Raw genomic sequence first — 14,898 nt, 5'->3', positions numbered from 1 at the left:
TCTATGAAACATGATGTGATGTTGAGATGGCCTGAACTGACCACAACACCTAAAGTCCTTCATCCCAGAACCTCTCTAAAAGCATTGATGCACAGAGCAGTTGAAACCGTTTTAGACCTAGACATATGAAGACCATCTATATATTGAAAAGATTTCCTTCACCGGTGTGTGTGTGTGTGTGTGTGTGTGTGTGTGTGTGTGTGTGTGTGTGTGTGTGTGTGTGTGTGTGTGTGTGTGTGTGTGTGTGTGTGTGTGGTGCGTGCGTTTCCTCTGGGGATGAACAGGAGATGGCAGTGAGGATATGTTTGTCTGGAGATACACTGACTCTTGGCCAAGCCTAGCGGGCTGACGTGTGTGTCCATGTACAGTGTGTGGGTGTGTGACAGCAGCAGCTCCCTCTCGCCTGAGGAGGTGAGTCTGTCTCAAGGTCGGCCAGGTCACCCTAACTGTCAGTCTCCAGACCCTGAACGCAGCTCTCTGTTTGCACAAAAGAGACGTGCAGCTGAGGCGGGGTCGGTGAGAGGCAGAGTGCGGGGGCTGCTGGGTAATTTGAGGACAGATCACTGGCTGTGATTGGAGGAAGGAAAGGGGGTCAGAGCGTGACCTTGTGACTGGGGTTGACCTCTTGTGAGTCACTGTCTGAAGAAGTTCTGTAACATTCCGGAACACAACACTGTTAGACAAGACATGGCAGCCTGTCTCTCCACATCTCTCTCAACTGGAGTCATCTAGTTACTCTTCCTTTGTCTATTTCTTGCTCCTTTGTGCCCAGTTCTGTCTAAATTAGCCAGCTTGGTTAGAACTGGGGCAAGGGTTGGGGCCAATTCCATTTGAATTCCAGTCAATTCTGAAAAACATTGAAGAGAATTGGAATTGGAATTTCCATGTAAGTCTTGAATTGACTGGAATTTAAATGGAATTGACCCCAAATCTGACTGTGGCAAGAGTTTTTAAAGGCAAGATTACACATTCTGGGATTGGAGGGTAGATAAACCATACTTTCCCTACTGAATTAAATGTTATTAGGCTAAAAACGAATCAAACTTCTTGCGGGCTTCTTGCTGTCAATTTGCCCCCCCACTACCTGTTAGCACTACTCGATAACACTACCCGATAACACTACCTGATAACACTACCTGTTAACACTACCCGATACCACTACCTGTTAACACTACCTGATAACACTACCTGTTAACACTACCCGTTAACACTACCCGATACCACTACCTGATACCACTACCTGATACCACTACCTGATAACAATACCTGATAACACTACCTGTTAACACTACCTGATAACACTACCTGTTAACACTACCTGATAACACTACCCGTTAACACTACCTGATACCACTACCTGATAACACTACCCGTTAACACTACCTGATAACACTACTGATAACACTATCCGTTAACACTACCTGATAACACTACCCGTTAACACTACCTGATAACACTACCTGATAACACTACCCGTTAAGACTACCCGATACCACTACCTGATAACACTACCTGATAACACTACCTGTTAACACTTCCTGATAACACTACCTGATAACACTACCTGTTACCACTACCTGATAACAATACCTGATAACACTACCTGTTAACACTAGTTGTTCCTGACTTCCTGACATACACAAACACACACACGACCTCTCTTGACCAGTATATGCTGTCGGGACCCAGTCGTGCTGTCAGGAAGAAGCAGAGTGACATTGTAATTAACACAACAGCATATGCCTGTGACTGGAACGAATTGCAAAAATTGCTGAAGTTGGAGACTTTTATCTCCCTCACCAACTTCAAACATCAGCTATCTGAGCAGCTAACCGATCGCTGCAGCTGTACATAGTCTATTGGTAAATAGCCCACCCATTTTCACCTACCTCATCCCCATACTGTTTTTATTTATTTACTTTTCTGCTCTTTTGCACACCAATATCTCTACCTGCACATGACCATCTGATCATTTATCACGCCAGTGTTAATCTGCAAAATTGTAATTATTCGCCTACCTCCTCATGCCTTTTGCACACATTGTATATAGACTCCCCCTTTTTTTCTACTGTGTTATTGACTTGTTAATTGTTTACTCCATGTGTAACTCTGTGTTGTCTGTTCACACTGCTATGCTTTATCTTGGCCAGGTCGCAGTTGCAAATGAGAACTTGTTCTCAACTAGCCTACCTGGTTAAATAAAGGTGAAATATATATATATTTTTTTTAAATATTAACAGAGCTTCTATGTCTCGAAACATCATTAGGCCCGCAGGCCTCAAGGATGGAGAGAGAGATATATAGAGAGAGAGAGTGAGAGAGGAGAGAAAGAGATGGGATAGAGAGACCATAGGGGGGAGTGTTTGAGACAGAAATATAAGTATATTTGTGAGTTCCATTTCTCTCTCACCGATTTTCTGTCGAGCCAATCTTTCTTAAATGTGATGTTGATTCAGTAAAATGAATGTCTTCGGGGCACCATTTAGATGTGGACGATCTGTGGTTCCTGATTTGCTGATGTGGGGTGTTTTTTAATCACTGTCAAATCATCCTTGTAAATGACAGCAAGCTTTAGGCCTATAGACAATTCCCTCCTCTAGTTTTCATTCTCTCTATGTCTGGGTGACTTTGGGGGACATTTCCCTTGTGTAAACACACAAAACACTGTATTGCCCGGACAATGTCTAGAGGGAGGTTTTTAAACGTTTATTTAATGTCAACTGGCCACACAGAACACACACACACAGAACACACACAGAGAGAGATACACACAGACATACAGAACACACAGAGACACACAAACACTCCTTCATGTGTGTTTTAGTCTTTGAAGGGCCTCTTCTACAATCCTCTCTCTCCTCTCTCCCTCTCCCTCTCAAGCCCCTGTTCTGACAGAGGATCTCTCCCTGCTCCACCCACTCCTCTCCATCTCTCTCTGCCCCCCCACTCCTCTCCAACTCTCTCTGTCCCCCCTCCACTCCTCTCCATCTCTCCCTGCCCCACCTCCACATCTCTCCCTGCCCCACCCACTCCATCTCTCTCTGTCCCCCCTCCACTCCTCTCCATCTCTCCCCTGCCCCGCCCACTTCTCTCCATCTCTCTCTGTCCCCCCCACTCCTCTCCATCTCTCTGTCCCCCTCCACCCCATCTCTCTGTCCCCCTCCACTCCATCTCTCTGTCCACCCACCACTCTCCATCTCTCTGTCCCCCCCACCACTCCTCTCCATCTCTCTCTGTCCCCCACCACCATCTCTCTCTCCATCTCTCTCTCCCTGCCCCCCCACTCCATCTCTCTCCATCTCTCTCTGTCCCCCCTCCACTCCTCCATCTCTCCTGCCCCCCCACTTCTCTCCATCTCTCTCTGTCCCCCACCACTCCATCTCTCTGTCCCCCCACCACTCCCATCTCCATCCCCTCCACTCCTCTCTCTGCCCCCCCTCCACTCCATCTCTCTCTGTCCCCCTCCACTCCATCTCTCTGTCCCCCCCACCACTCTTCTCCATCTCTCTCTGCCCCCTCCACTCCATCTCTCTCTGTCCCCACTCCTCTGCATCTCCTCCCCCTCCATCACTCTCTGCCCCCTCCACTCCTCTCCCCTCCATCTCATCTCTGTCCCCCTCCACTCCACTCCATCTCTCTCTGTCCCCCTCCACTCCACTCCATCTCTCTCTGTCCCCCTCCACTCCTCTCCATCTCTCTCTGTCCCCCCTCCACTCCATCTCTCTCTGTCCCCCTCCACTCCATCTCTCTCTGTCCCCCCACTCCATCTCCATCTCCCCCTCTCTGTCCCCCTCCACTCCATCTCTCTCTGTCCCCCTCCACTCCATCTCTCTCTGTCCCCCTCCACGCCATCTCTCTCTTTCCCCCTCCGCTCCATCTCTCTCTGTCCCCCTCCACTCCATCAGAACACACAGAGACACACAAACACTCCATGTGTGTTTTAGTCTTTGAAGGGCCTCTTCTACAATCCTCTCTCTCCTCTCTCCCTCTCCCTCTCAAGCCCCTGTTCTGACAGAGGATCTCTCCCTGCTCCACCCACTCCTCTCCATCTCTCTCTGCCCCCCACTCCTCTCCAACTCTCTCTGTCCCCCTCCACTCCTCTCCATCTCTCCCTGCCCCACCTCCACATCTCTCCCTGCCCCACCCACTCCATCTCTCTCTGTCCCCCCACTCCTCTCCATCTCTCTGTCCCCCACTCCTCTCCATCTCTCTGTCCCCCTCCACCCCATCTCTCTGTCCCCTCCACCCCATCTCTCTGTCCCCCTCCACTCCATCTCTGTCCACCCACCACTCCATCTCTCTGTCCCCCCACCACTCCTCTCCATCTCTCTCTGCCCCCTCCACTCATCTCTATCTCTCTCTGTCCCCCTCCACTCCTCTCCATCTCTCTCTGTCCCCCTCCACTCCATCTCTCTCTGTCCCCCACCACTCCTCTCCATCTCTCTCTGCCCCCTCCACTCCATCTCTCTCTGTCCCCCTCCACTCCTCCATCTCTCCCTGCCCCGCCCACTTCTCTCCATCTCTCTCTGTCCCCACACCACTCCATCTCTCTGTCCCCCACCACTCCATCTCTCTCTGTCCCCCTCCATCTCCATCTCCATCTCTGTCCCCCTCCACTCCATCTCTCTCTGTCCCCCTCCACTCCATCTGTCCCCCCACCACTCCTCTCCATCTCTCTCTGCCCCCTCCACTCCTCTCCATCTCTCTCTGTCCCCCTCCACTCCACTCCATCTCTCTCTGTCCCCCTCCACTCCTCTGCATCTCTCTCTGTCCCCCTCCACTCCATCTCTCTCTGTCCCCCTCCACTCCATCTCTCTCTGCCCCCTCCACTCCTCTCCATCTCTCTCTGTCCCCCTCCACTCCTCTGCATCTCTCTCTGTCCCCCTCCACTCCATCTCTCTCTGTACCCACTCCACTCCATCTCTCTCTGTCCCCCTCCTCTCCATCTCTCTCTGTCCCCCTCCACTCCATATCTCTCTGTCCCCCTCCTCTCCCATCTCTCTCTGTCCCCCTCCTCTCCATCTCTCTCTGTCCCCCTCCTCTCCATCTCTCTCTGTCCCCCTCCACTCCATCTCTCTCTGTCCCCCTCCACTCCATCTCTCTCTGTCCCCCTCCACTCCATCTCTCTCTGTCCCCCTCCACTCCATATCTCTCTGTCCCCCTCCTCTCCATCTCTCTCTGTCCCCCTCCACTCCACTCCATCTCCTCTGTCCCCCTCCACTCCATCTCTCTGTCCCCCTCCACTCCATATCTCTCTGTCCCCCCCACTCTCCATCTCTCTCTGTCCATTCCTCCTTGCGCTGCTCCTGCCTGTCACCACGCTGCTTGGTCCTGTTGTGGTTGGGTGGTTCTGTAACGGCTTTCTTCCTGGGAAGGAGAGGAGGACCAAAATGCAGCGTGGTTAGAGTTCATGGTTCTTTAATTAGAGAAACTAAACATGAACAAAATACAAAACCATAAACGTGGCAAAACCGAAACAGTCCTATCTGGTGCAGAAAACACAAAGACAGGAAACAACCACCCACAAATCCCAACACAAAACAGGCTACCTAAATATGGTTTCCAATCAGAGACAATGACTAACACCTGTCTCTGATTGAGAACCGTATCAGCCCAAACATAGAAATAGACAAACTAGACACACAACATAGAATGCCCACCTAGCTCACATCCTGACCAACACTAAAACAAGGACAACACACAATAACTATGGTCAGAATGTGACACGTGGTAGGCGTACACCGTCTTTTTACCAACACAAAATAACAAAGACAAAAAAATGAAAGCGCACAGTTCTGTAAGGCTAAGAAACTAAACAGAAAACAAGATCCCACAAACTCAGGTGGAAAACAGTATGATACCCAATTAGAGACAACGATAGACAGCTGCCTCTGATTGGGAACCACACTCGGCCAAAAACAAAGAAATAGAAAATATAGAATTTCCCACCCGAGTCACACCCTGACCTAACCAAACATGGAGAATAATAAGGATCTCTAAGGTCAGGGCGTGACAAAAGTTCTGAAGTAAAAATACTTGGAAGTACTATTTAATACATGTTTTGGTGTATCTGTACTTTACTTTACTATTTATATTTTCTTACTCCATACATTTTCCTTGGCACCCAAAAGTACTCGTAACATTTTGAATGCTTAGTAGGACAGGAGAATGGTCCAATTCACGCACATACCAACAGAACATCCTGGTCATCCCTACTGCCTCATTCCCATCCACATCTAAAGACCCCTATCCCCGAATACTGTTCTTTCGTGTTTTCCATATTGCTAATTTAGCTGCCCTGACACAAAATGTAGCAAAATAACTGTATCCCTTCGACTAAACCTGTACTTTAGCCCAAATATAAACTGTTGGGAAGAGAATACCTCTCCCAGAGCTGAGAACCAGCTAGTGATCAGGTCAATCATTCTGACCAGCCTGGGACACTGTAAGAACAGATGTGCCAGAGTTTCAGACTCAGCACAGAATGGACACCCCTCCCCAACAGTAGGATCCAGATGTACCAGATGCAGAATGGACACCCTTCCCCAACAGTAGGATCCAGATGTACCAGATGCAGAATGGACACCCCTCCCCAACAGTAGGATCCAGATGTACCAGATGCAGAATGGACACCCCTCCCCAACAGTAGGATCCAGATGTACCAGATGCAGAATGGACACCCCTCCCCAACAGTAGGATCCAGATGTAGCAGATGCATATTGGTGGCTATGGCTCCATGTATTATCCTCCATTGAAGGGCAGCTGTCCTCTTATCAATAGGCAGTTTGTGTAAAGACTGCCAACAGCCTTTTGGGGGGAAACCTGGACGAAACACCTCGTCGGTTTTAGCCCTTCCAGGGAAGACGCACGGGACACTTTTACGCAGATGTTGTACATGGCCTTCTTTCCCACTGCCTTTAACTCCCCCAGCTCCGGGGTATTGAAGAAAAACAGCATCCCCACGTCCTCCTCCAATGCCCCCGCCGCAGCACTAACATTCAGCACAGGGAACACATAATCCAGACCCTCTGTCCACCAATCAGAATTGGAAGTATCAGTCACATACTGCAGATGAATTACTGGCAAGTTATTACAGACCTCAGCTACGACCTTCCTCAGTAGGCGAGATGATCAGATCCCCGCTCTTTCTCCCTGCTCCTCCAACAATCTGCTCCTGCTCCACATCAGATGACCCAGCTTAGTACACCCCACACCTAACAGGCATGAATGTAGGCTGGCTGAACCCACAACACGGGACTGGATGGCAGTGTTGTAAAACAGAGGCTCTTCAAAAAGCCGGCCTGATTGGACTTGATAAAAACTCTCCAAGCCTGCATAAAAGACTCATAAAATGGAGTCAAGCCAGACAAATACCCCCCTCCAGCTTTAAGAGGAAAAGGTGCTTGTCTAAAGCCAAATAGCCCGCTCTCCTCATCAATGTACAGGCTGTGTGGACCCAGCTAGAACCGTCACAGTACAACAGTCTCTAGGCTGCTTGAAGCCAGAAAGCCATGATCCTTGAAGAAATGTCCAACAAACCTTGTCCACCAGACCTTGTCCACCAGGCCTTGCCCACCCTCGTGCAGTGACAGGTACAGGGCTGCAGCTTTAATCCAGTGTTGTCCAGACCAAAATAAATTGACAAGGGTCCACTGAAGCTCTTGTAATGCTGTAAAATCATTAGTCTGTGCCACAGGGTAGAGGCAGCTAGATTATTGTTTACCAGCACCCTTCCTCTATAAGACAGCTGGGGTAGCAACCATTTCCATCTTGACAGTCTGGCACACACTTTCTCCACTACACCCTCCCAGTTCCTTTTCTGAAAGACATCGGAGCCTAGAAAACCCCCCAAAGTCTTCATCCCTTCTCTGTCCCACTGAATCCCCCTGGTAGCCGTGGAGCAGACCCCGTCTGAAGCTGACCTGCCCACAGCAATTCACTCTTTCCCCAATTGACTCTTGCTGAGGAGGTCCCCTAATATACCTTTAGAGTGTTTGAGAGAACCATAACTTCTTGACGCTACCCATCCCTGTCGCGGGATCATTTTCGTCGGCAACCGCTGAATAGCATAGCGCAACAGTCAAATAATATTACAAGAAAATATTCATATTCATGAAATCACAAGTGCAATATTGCAAAACACAGCTTAGCCTTTTGTTAATCCACCTGTCATCTCAGATTTTGAAATTGTGCTTTACAGCGAAAGCAATCCAAGCGTTTGTGTAAGTTTATCGATAGCCTAGCATAGCATTATATAAACTTAGCATCAGGAAGCTTGGTCACGAAAATCAGAAAAGCAATCAAATTAACCGTTTACCTTTGATGATCTTTGGATGTTTTCACTCACGAGACTCCCAGTTACACAACAAACGTTCCTTTTGTTCCATAAAGATTATTTTTATACCCAAAATACAGACGTTCGTTTGTAGTGTTATGTTCAGAAATCCACAGGAAAGAGAGGTCACGACAACGCAGACGGAAATTCCAAATAGTCTTCATAATGTCAAGAGAAACATGTCAAACGTTTTTTATAGTTTTTAAAATATATATTTAATAATATATCAACCGAGTGTGCAGGTTTTTCAATAACAGCGGGAGGAACAATGGCGGCTTTGCTCTGTAGCGCAAAAACTCTGAGAGCCCCCACCTATCCCCCACCTATCCACTTACGCAATGTGATCTTTCACACTCATTTTTAAAAATAAAAGCCTGAAACTGTTGACACCTTAGGGAAGCCAGGGAAAAGGGAATCTGGTTCATATCCCTTTAAATGAAGGACAGGCACGCATAGGAACAGAAGGGAAGGGTTTCAAAATAAGACGCACTTCCTGATTGGATTTTCCTCAGGGTTTCGCCTGCAATATCAGTTCTGTTATACTCACAGACAATATTTTGACAGTTTTGGAAACTTTAGCTTCAAGAGGTTAACCTGACCTCCTGTCATAAATAATCTGAAAACAGATGATCATCTGCAAACACAGACAGTGCAATCGTGGGACTCTTCATAACCCCTGGCACGGAGAAACCAGTAAGCCTTGCTCTTAAAAAACAAAGCATTGGTTCAATTGCCAGACAATATAACAGCCTGGAATTTGGGCATCACTGTCTGATACCCCTTTAGATGGGGATGGGGAAACTCTAACCACCCCCACCTTCACCTTACATGAGGCCCCAGCATACAGTAAAATCATCCAAGACAAAAAACATCCCCAAACCCAAAGGCCTTCATTGTTACGAACAAGTACCGGTGGTCCACATGGTCATAGGCCTTCTCCTGATCCAAATAAATTAAACCCACATTCACATCAGACAGTTTACAAATGGCTAGAACATTATTAGAAACATCATCAATAGTACGGTCAGGTACACAGGAAGACTGGTCCTTGTGGACTAACAGCCCCAGATATTCTTCAACCTGTTTGAGAGACATTTTTACAATTTTATATTCTGCACACAGCAATGCAACAGGTCAGCTATTTTTTAGAAGAGCCAAATCCCCCTTTTTTGACAACAATGAAAGCACAGCACGTTGACAGGATACAGGAAGAGAACCCTCATGAAAAGATTCACACACAGTTTCATAAACCCCCCCCAATACCCCCAAAACTGCTTATAGAACTCAGATGGTAAACCATCGATGCCAGGGGCTCGGTCTGATGAGAGCTGCATAACTGCTGTAGACAGCTCCTGGAGAGTAATGTCAGAGTCCACATCAACTCTCTGCTCGGGGCCCAATTGAGGAGGTCCATGTAACAGCTGTTCAGTACACAGAGAATCACAAACCTCCGCCGTATAGAGGGCAGAGTAGAAGTCCACGGCATGTTGGTGCATTTCACTGTCATCCGTGGTCACCTTCCCATCAGGAGACGAAGGCAGACCATCAGTTTGCATTGTAATGTCGACTGCCCTAGGTTATATAAAAAAAAGTGCTAGGAGCAATCATATCCTTGGGGTAGCAAAGCGAGACCTAATCAAGGCACCCTTCACTCTTTCATGTAGAAACGACCTCAGTTCATGTCTCTGTAAGTTCATGTCTAGTCCAGGGTCATTCTGACTGAGCAACATCAATTCAATAGATTTGATGTCCTGTTCAAGGGCCCTGATAGTCTCTTTAACTTCAATACGAGACAGAGCAGTATACTGTTGACAAAACACTTGCATTTGGGCCTTCCCAACCTCCCACCATTGTCTGAAGGACTCAAAATTCCATTTAGTAACCCTACATTTTTTACAAAACAAAATTTTTCACAAAACATGACATCAAGTAACAATTTAACATTAAAGTACCAATAAGGTGATGAGCTTCGTGGACAGGACAAGTGAATATCAACAGACACATTATGGTGTTCAGAGAAACCCACAGGAGTGATGTCACACCTTCCAACCCTACTAAAGTAGTGATCAGATACATACAACCTGTCTAACCTTCCAACCCCTCTACAGTAGTGATCAGATACATACAACCTGTCTAACCTTTCAACCCTACTACAGTAGTGTTCAGATACATACAACCTGTCTAACCTTCCAACCCCTCTACAGTAGTGATCAGATACATACAACCTGTCTAACCTTCCAACCCTACTACAGTAGTGGTCAGATACACACAACCTGTCTAACCTTCCAACCCTACTACAGTAGTGATCAGATACATACAACCTGTCTAACCTTCCAACCCTACTACAGTAGTGATCAGATACATACAACCTGTCTAACCTTCCAACCCTACTACAGTAGTGATCAGATACATACAACCTGTCTAACCTTCCAACCCTACTAGCGTAGTGTCAGATACATACAACCTGTCTAACCTTCCAACCCCTCTACAGTAGTGATCAGATACATACAACCTGTCTAACCTTCCAACCCTACTGCAGTAGTGATCAGATACATACAACCTGTCTAACCTTCCAACCCTACTAGCATAGTGTCAGATACATACAACCTGTCTAACCTTCCAACCCTACTAGCATAGTGTCAGATACATACAACCTGTCTAACCTTCCAACCCTACTACAGTAGTGATCAGATACATATAACCTGTCTAACCTTCCAACCCTACTACAGTAGTGATCAGATACATACAACCTGTCTAACCTTCCAACCCTACTACAGTAGTGATCAGATACATACAACCTGTCTAACCTTGCTGCACTGACACCACCTTCATTAACTTTTAACCATGTGTACCGCCTAACTTTTGCATTCCTTACTCTCCACATATCAGAAAGCTCAAACTCAGTTAATAGATCAGATAGGCAAATAGTAAAATCCACAGTACAGTTCCAGTCCCCCTCTAAAACCATACACACCTCTTGGTCACACTGTCTTAAGGTTTCCTTTATTTGATCAAATACAGCAATACGCTCTGTACCCTCATTAGGAGCATAAACATTTTAAAAAACAAGGTAACATCCGCCTTGACCATTAAAACCCAACCCTTGACAATCTCTGTTGTAAACTCAGCAAAAAAAAAAATGTCCTCTCACTGTCAACTGCGTTTATTTTCAGCAAACTTAACATGTGTAAATATTTGTATGAACATAAGATTCAACAACTGAGACATAAACTGAACAAGTTCCACAGACATGTGACTAACAGAAATGGAATAATGTGTCCCTGAACAAAGGGGGGTTAAAATCAAAAGTAACAGTCAGTATCTGGTGTGGCCAGCAGTTGCATTAAGTACTACAGTGCATCTCCTCCTCATGGACTGCACCTGTTCTTGCTGTGAGATGTTACCCCACTCTTCCACCAAGGCACCTGCAAGTTCCCGGATATTTCTGGGGGGAATGGCCCTAGCCCTCATCCTCCGATCCAGCAGGTCCCAGATGTGTTCAATAGGATTGAGATCCAGGCTCTTTGCTGGAACACTGACATTCCTGTCTTGCAGGAAATCACACACAGAACGAGCAGTATGGCTGGTGGTATTGTCATGCTGGAGGGTCATGTCAGGATGAGCCTGCAGGAAGGTTACCACCTGAGGGAGGAGGATGTCTTCCCTGTAAAGCACAGTGCTGAGATTGCCTTCGATGACAAAACGCTCAGTCCGATGATGCTGTGACAAATCCCCTCGGACTATGACGGACCCTCCACCTCCAAATCGATCCCGCTCCAGAGTACAGTAACACTCATTCCTTCGAAGAAAAACGCAAATCCGACCATTACCCCTGGTGAGAGAAAACCGCGACTCATCAGTGAAGAGCACTTTTTGCCAGTCCTGTCTTGTCCAGCGACAGTGGGTTCATGCCCATAGGCAACCCATAGGACCTGCCTTACAACAGGCCTACAAGCCCTCAGTCCAGCCTCTCTCAGTCTACTGCGGACAATCTGAAAACTGATGGAGGGATTGTGCGTTCCTGGTATAACTCGGGCAGTTGTTATTGTCATCCTGTACCCGTCCCACAGGTGTGATGTTCGGATGTACCGATCCTGTGCAGGTGTTGTTACATGTGGTCTGCCACTGTGAGGACGATCAGCTGTCCGTCCTGTCTCCCTGTAGCCCTGTCTTAGGCATCTCACAGTACAGACGTTGCAATTTATTGACCTGGCCACATCTGCAGTCCTCATGTCTCCTTGCAGCATGCCTAAAGCACGTTCACGCAGATGAGCAGTCAGTAGAAAGGCCTCTTTAGTGTCCTAAGTTTTCATAACTGTGACCTTAATTGCATACCGTCTGTAAGCTGTTAGTGTTTTAACGACCGTGAGAAAGTGTTTAAATCCTTTACAATGAAGATCTGTGAAGTTATTTGGATTTTTAGAAATAGTCTTTGAAAGACATGGTCCTGAGAAAGGGGCATTTCTTTTTTTGCTGAGTTTAGATACCACACTCACCCCTAAGTCTGAGGAAAACAACATTGCCACCCCAGCACTAAAATTAGTACCATCTCCTGTAGAAAAACTATATCAAGCCTTTTCTGTTGTATTACTTCTAATACCCAAGCTCTCGTATTCCTGTCCCTTCCCCAATTAATATTGAAATAACCTACCCTTAGTACCTCCATATAGAAAAGAGAAAGGAAAAAGCAGAAGAAACCACAGAGAAACCAGACAAAGAGAAAAGAACACCCTATGAGGCATGATCATCATCATTTTAAAAATGTTCTCTGAACCTGACCACGTTTCCCACTACCTTTTATTCAAGTGAAAACCCTTCTTCTCACTCAACTGGTCTAACCCCAGCGGTCTAACCCCAGCGGTCTAACCCCAGCGGTCTATCCCCAGCGGTCTATCCCCAGCGGTCTAACCCCAGTGGTCTAACCCCAGCGGTCTAACCCCAGCGGTCTAACCCCAGCAGTCTACCCCCAGCGGTCTAACCCCAGAGGTCTAACCCCAGCGGTCTAACCCCACCGTCTTCTGTAACATCACAGCGGACCTGACAAACTTATCAACATTTTAAAAATCTGCCTATATGACAGATTTCCCAAAAGTCTGATCCAGGAACCCATTTACCTCCTCTAGATCATAAATTGAGTCCTTACCAGCTGCTATTATATCAAGAGAGATATCCATATCCTTCTCCTGATCCTCCTCAACTGAGGCCACACACCCCTCTCAACACTCCCCACTTGCACCCCATCACTCGTACCAGGCATCTCCTCCACTACCTGGGAGACTAGCCCCACCTGAACCCCCTCCTGTACCCCATTTCTCATTACATTTGTTTTATTTAACCTTTATTTAACTAGGCAAATCAGTTAAGAACAAACTATTATTTACAATGACGGCATACCCTCATCCGGGCAAACCCGGATGACGCTGGGCCAATTATGCACCGGCCTATGAGACCAGGTGATACCTCTTGCACTGAGATTTTACATTTTTTTACCTTTATTTTACTAGGCAAGTCAGTTAAGAACAAATTCTTATTTTCAATGACGGCCTAGGAACAGTGGGTTAACTGCCTGTTCAGGGGCAGAACGACAGATTTGTACCTTGTCAGCTCGGGGATTCGAACTTGCAACCTTTCGGTTACTAGTCCAACGCTCTAACCACTAGGCTACCCTGACCACTGCGTCACTCGGGAGCATCTCCTCCACTACCTGGGAGACTAGCCCCACCTGAAACCCCTCCTGTACCCAATTACTTGTACCAGGCATCTCCTCCGCTACCTGGTAGACAAGCTCTGCATTATCCCCCTCCTGTACCCCATCACTCGTACTGGGCATCTCCCCCCCAGTCTGAGACAATGGCTCTCCAGATACGTTCTTACCTCCTACAACAATATTATTCTGCTGCTTAACATTCCCCTCTGGTACAAGTTGCAACTCCGTGCCCTCAACACGGACAACTTGTTCCTCAGCAACAGGTGCTTTTGGCTGCTCTACTACTGTCGGCCCACCTCTCCCTACATCAGTGGGCCCAGGCGTTACGAGTACCACCTGCACCCTTCCCTCCGCCTTCTCCCTTTTCGGGCAAGCATGTCGCTTATGACCAACATCCCCACACTCAAAATACTGTTGACTACCCGTACTAGCATAAGCCATATACAGTCTCTTGTCATACTTGACTTTAAACTCCAAAGTCTGCTCCGGTGAGTCCAAAAACATAAATACCTGTCGCCAAAACGACATAACCTGTTTCAAAGCCGGGTGTTTGCAACCCACTGGACAATCTTAATTGTACTTGCAAACTTACCAAACCACAATAACTCGCGCTCCAATAGCTCCTTGGGAATAAACGGCAGTGCATTCTAAATCATTACCCTTGTTGACAGAGAACAAAGTGGCGTAACTTGAATAAACATACCTTTAAGAAGTACACCATTCTCAACCATCCAATCAACAAGACGCTTTTCTTTAAGAAACACCACCAACGCTTTATGAGTGCACACATTTATTGGGTTGAGGTGGAGGCATGTGTCAATATCTCTGACAATGTCTGTAGAGTGTCTGTTAAACA

At 47.1% G+C, this 14,898-nt stretch overlaps 1 protein-coding gene across 1 annotated transcript in view; it reads left to right on the top strand.

Moving 5' to 3' along the window:
• The window catches only part of LOC115141311 (calsyntenin-2-like), a 584,100-nt gene that overhangs the window by 494,552 nt on the left and 74,650 nt on the right, over nt 1-14,898 (top strand). The window lies entirely within an intron of this gene.

This window comes from Oncorhynchus nerka, linkage group LG14, assembly GCF_034236695.1.
Source record: "Oncorhynchus nerka isolate Pitt River linkage group LG14, Oner_Uvic_2.0, whole genome shotgun sequence".
Classification (NCBI taxonomy): Eukaryota; Metazoa; Chordata; class Actinopteri; order Salmoniformes; family Salmonidae; genus Oncorhynchus; species Oncorhynchus nerka.
The sequence above is the reverse complement of the archived record's forward strand: the minus strand, read 5'-3'. Positions and strand labels throughout refer to the sequence as shown.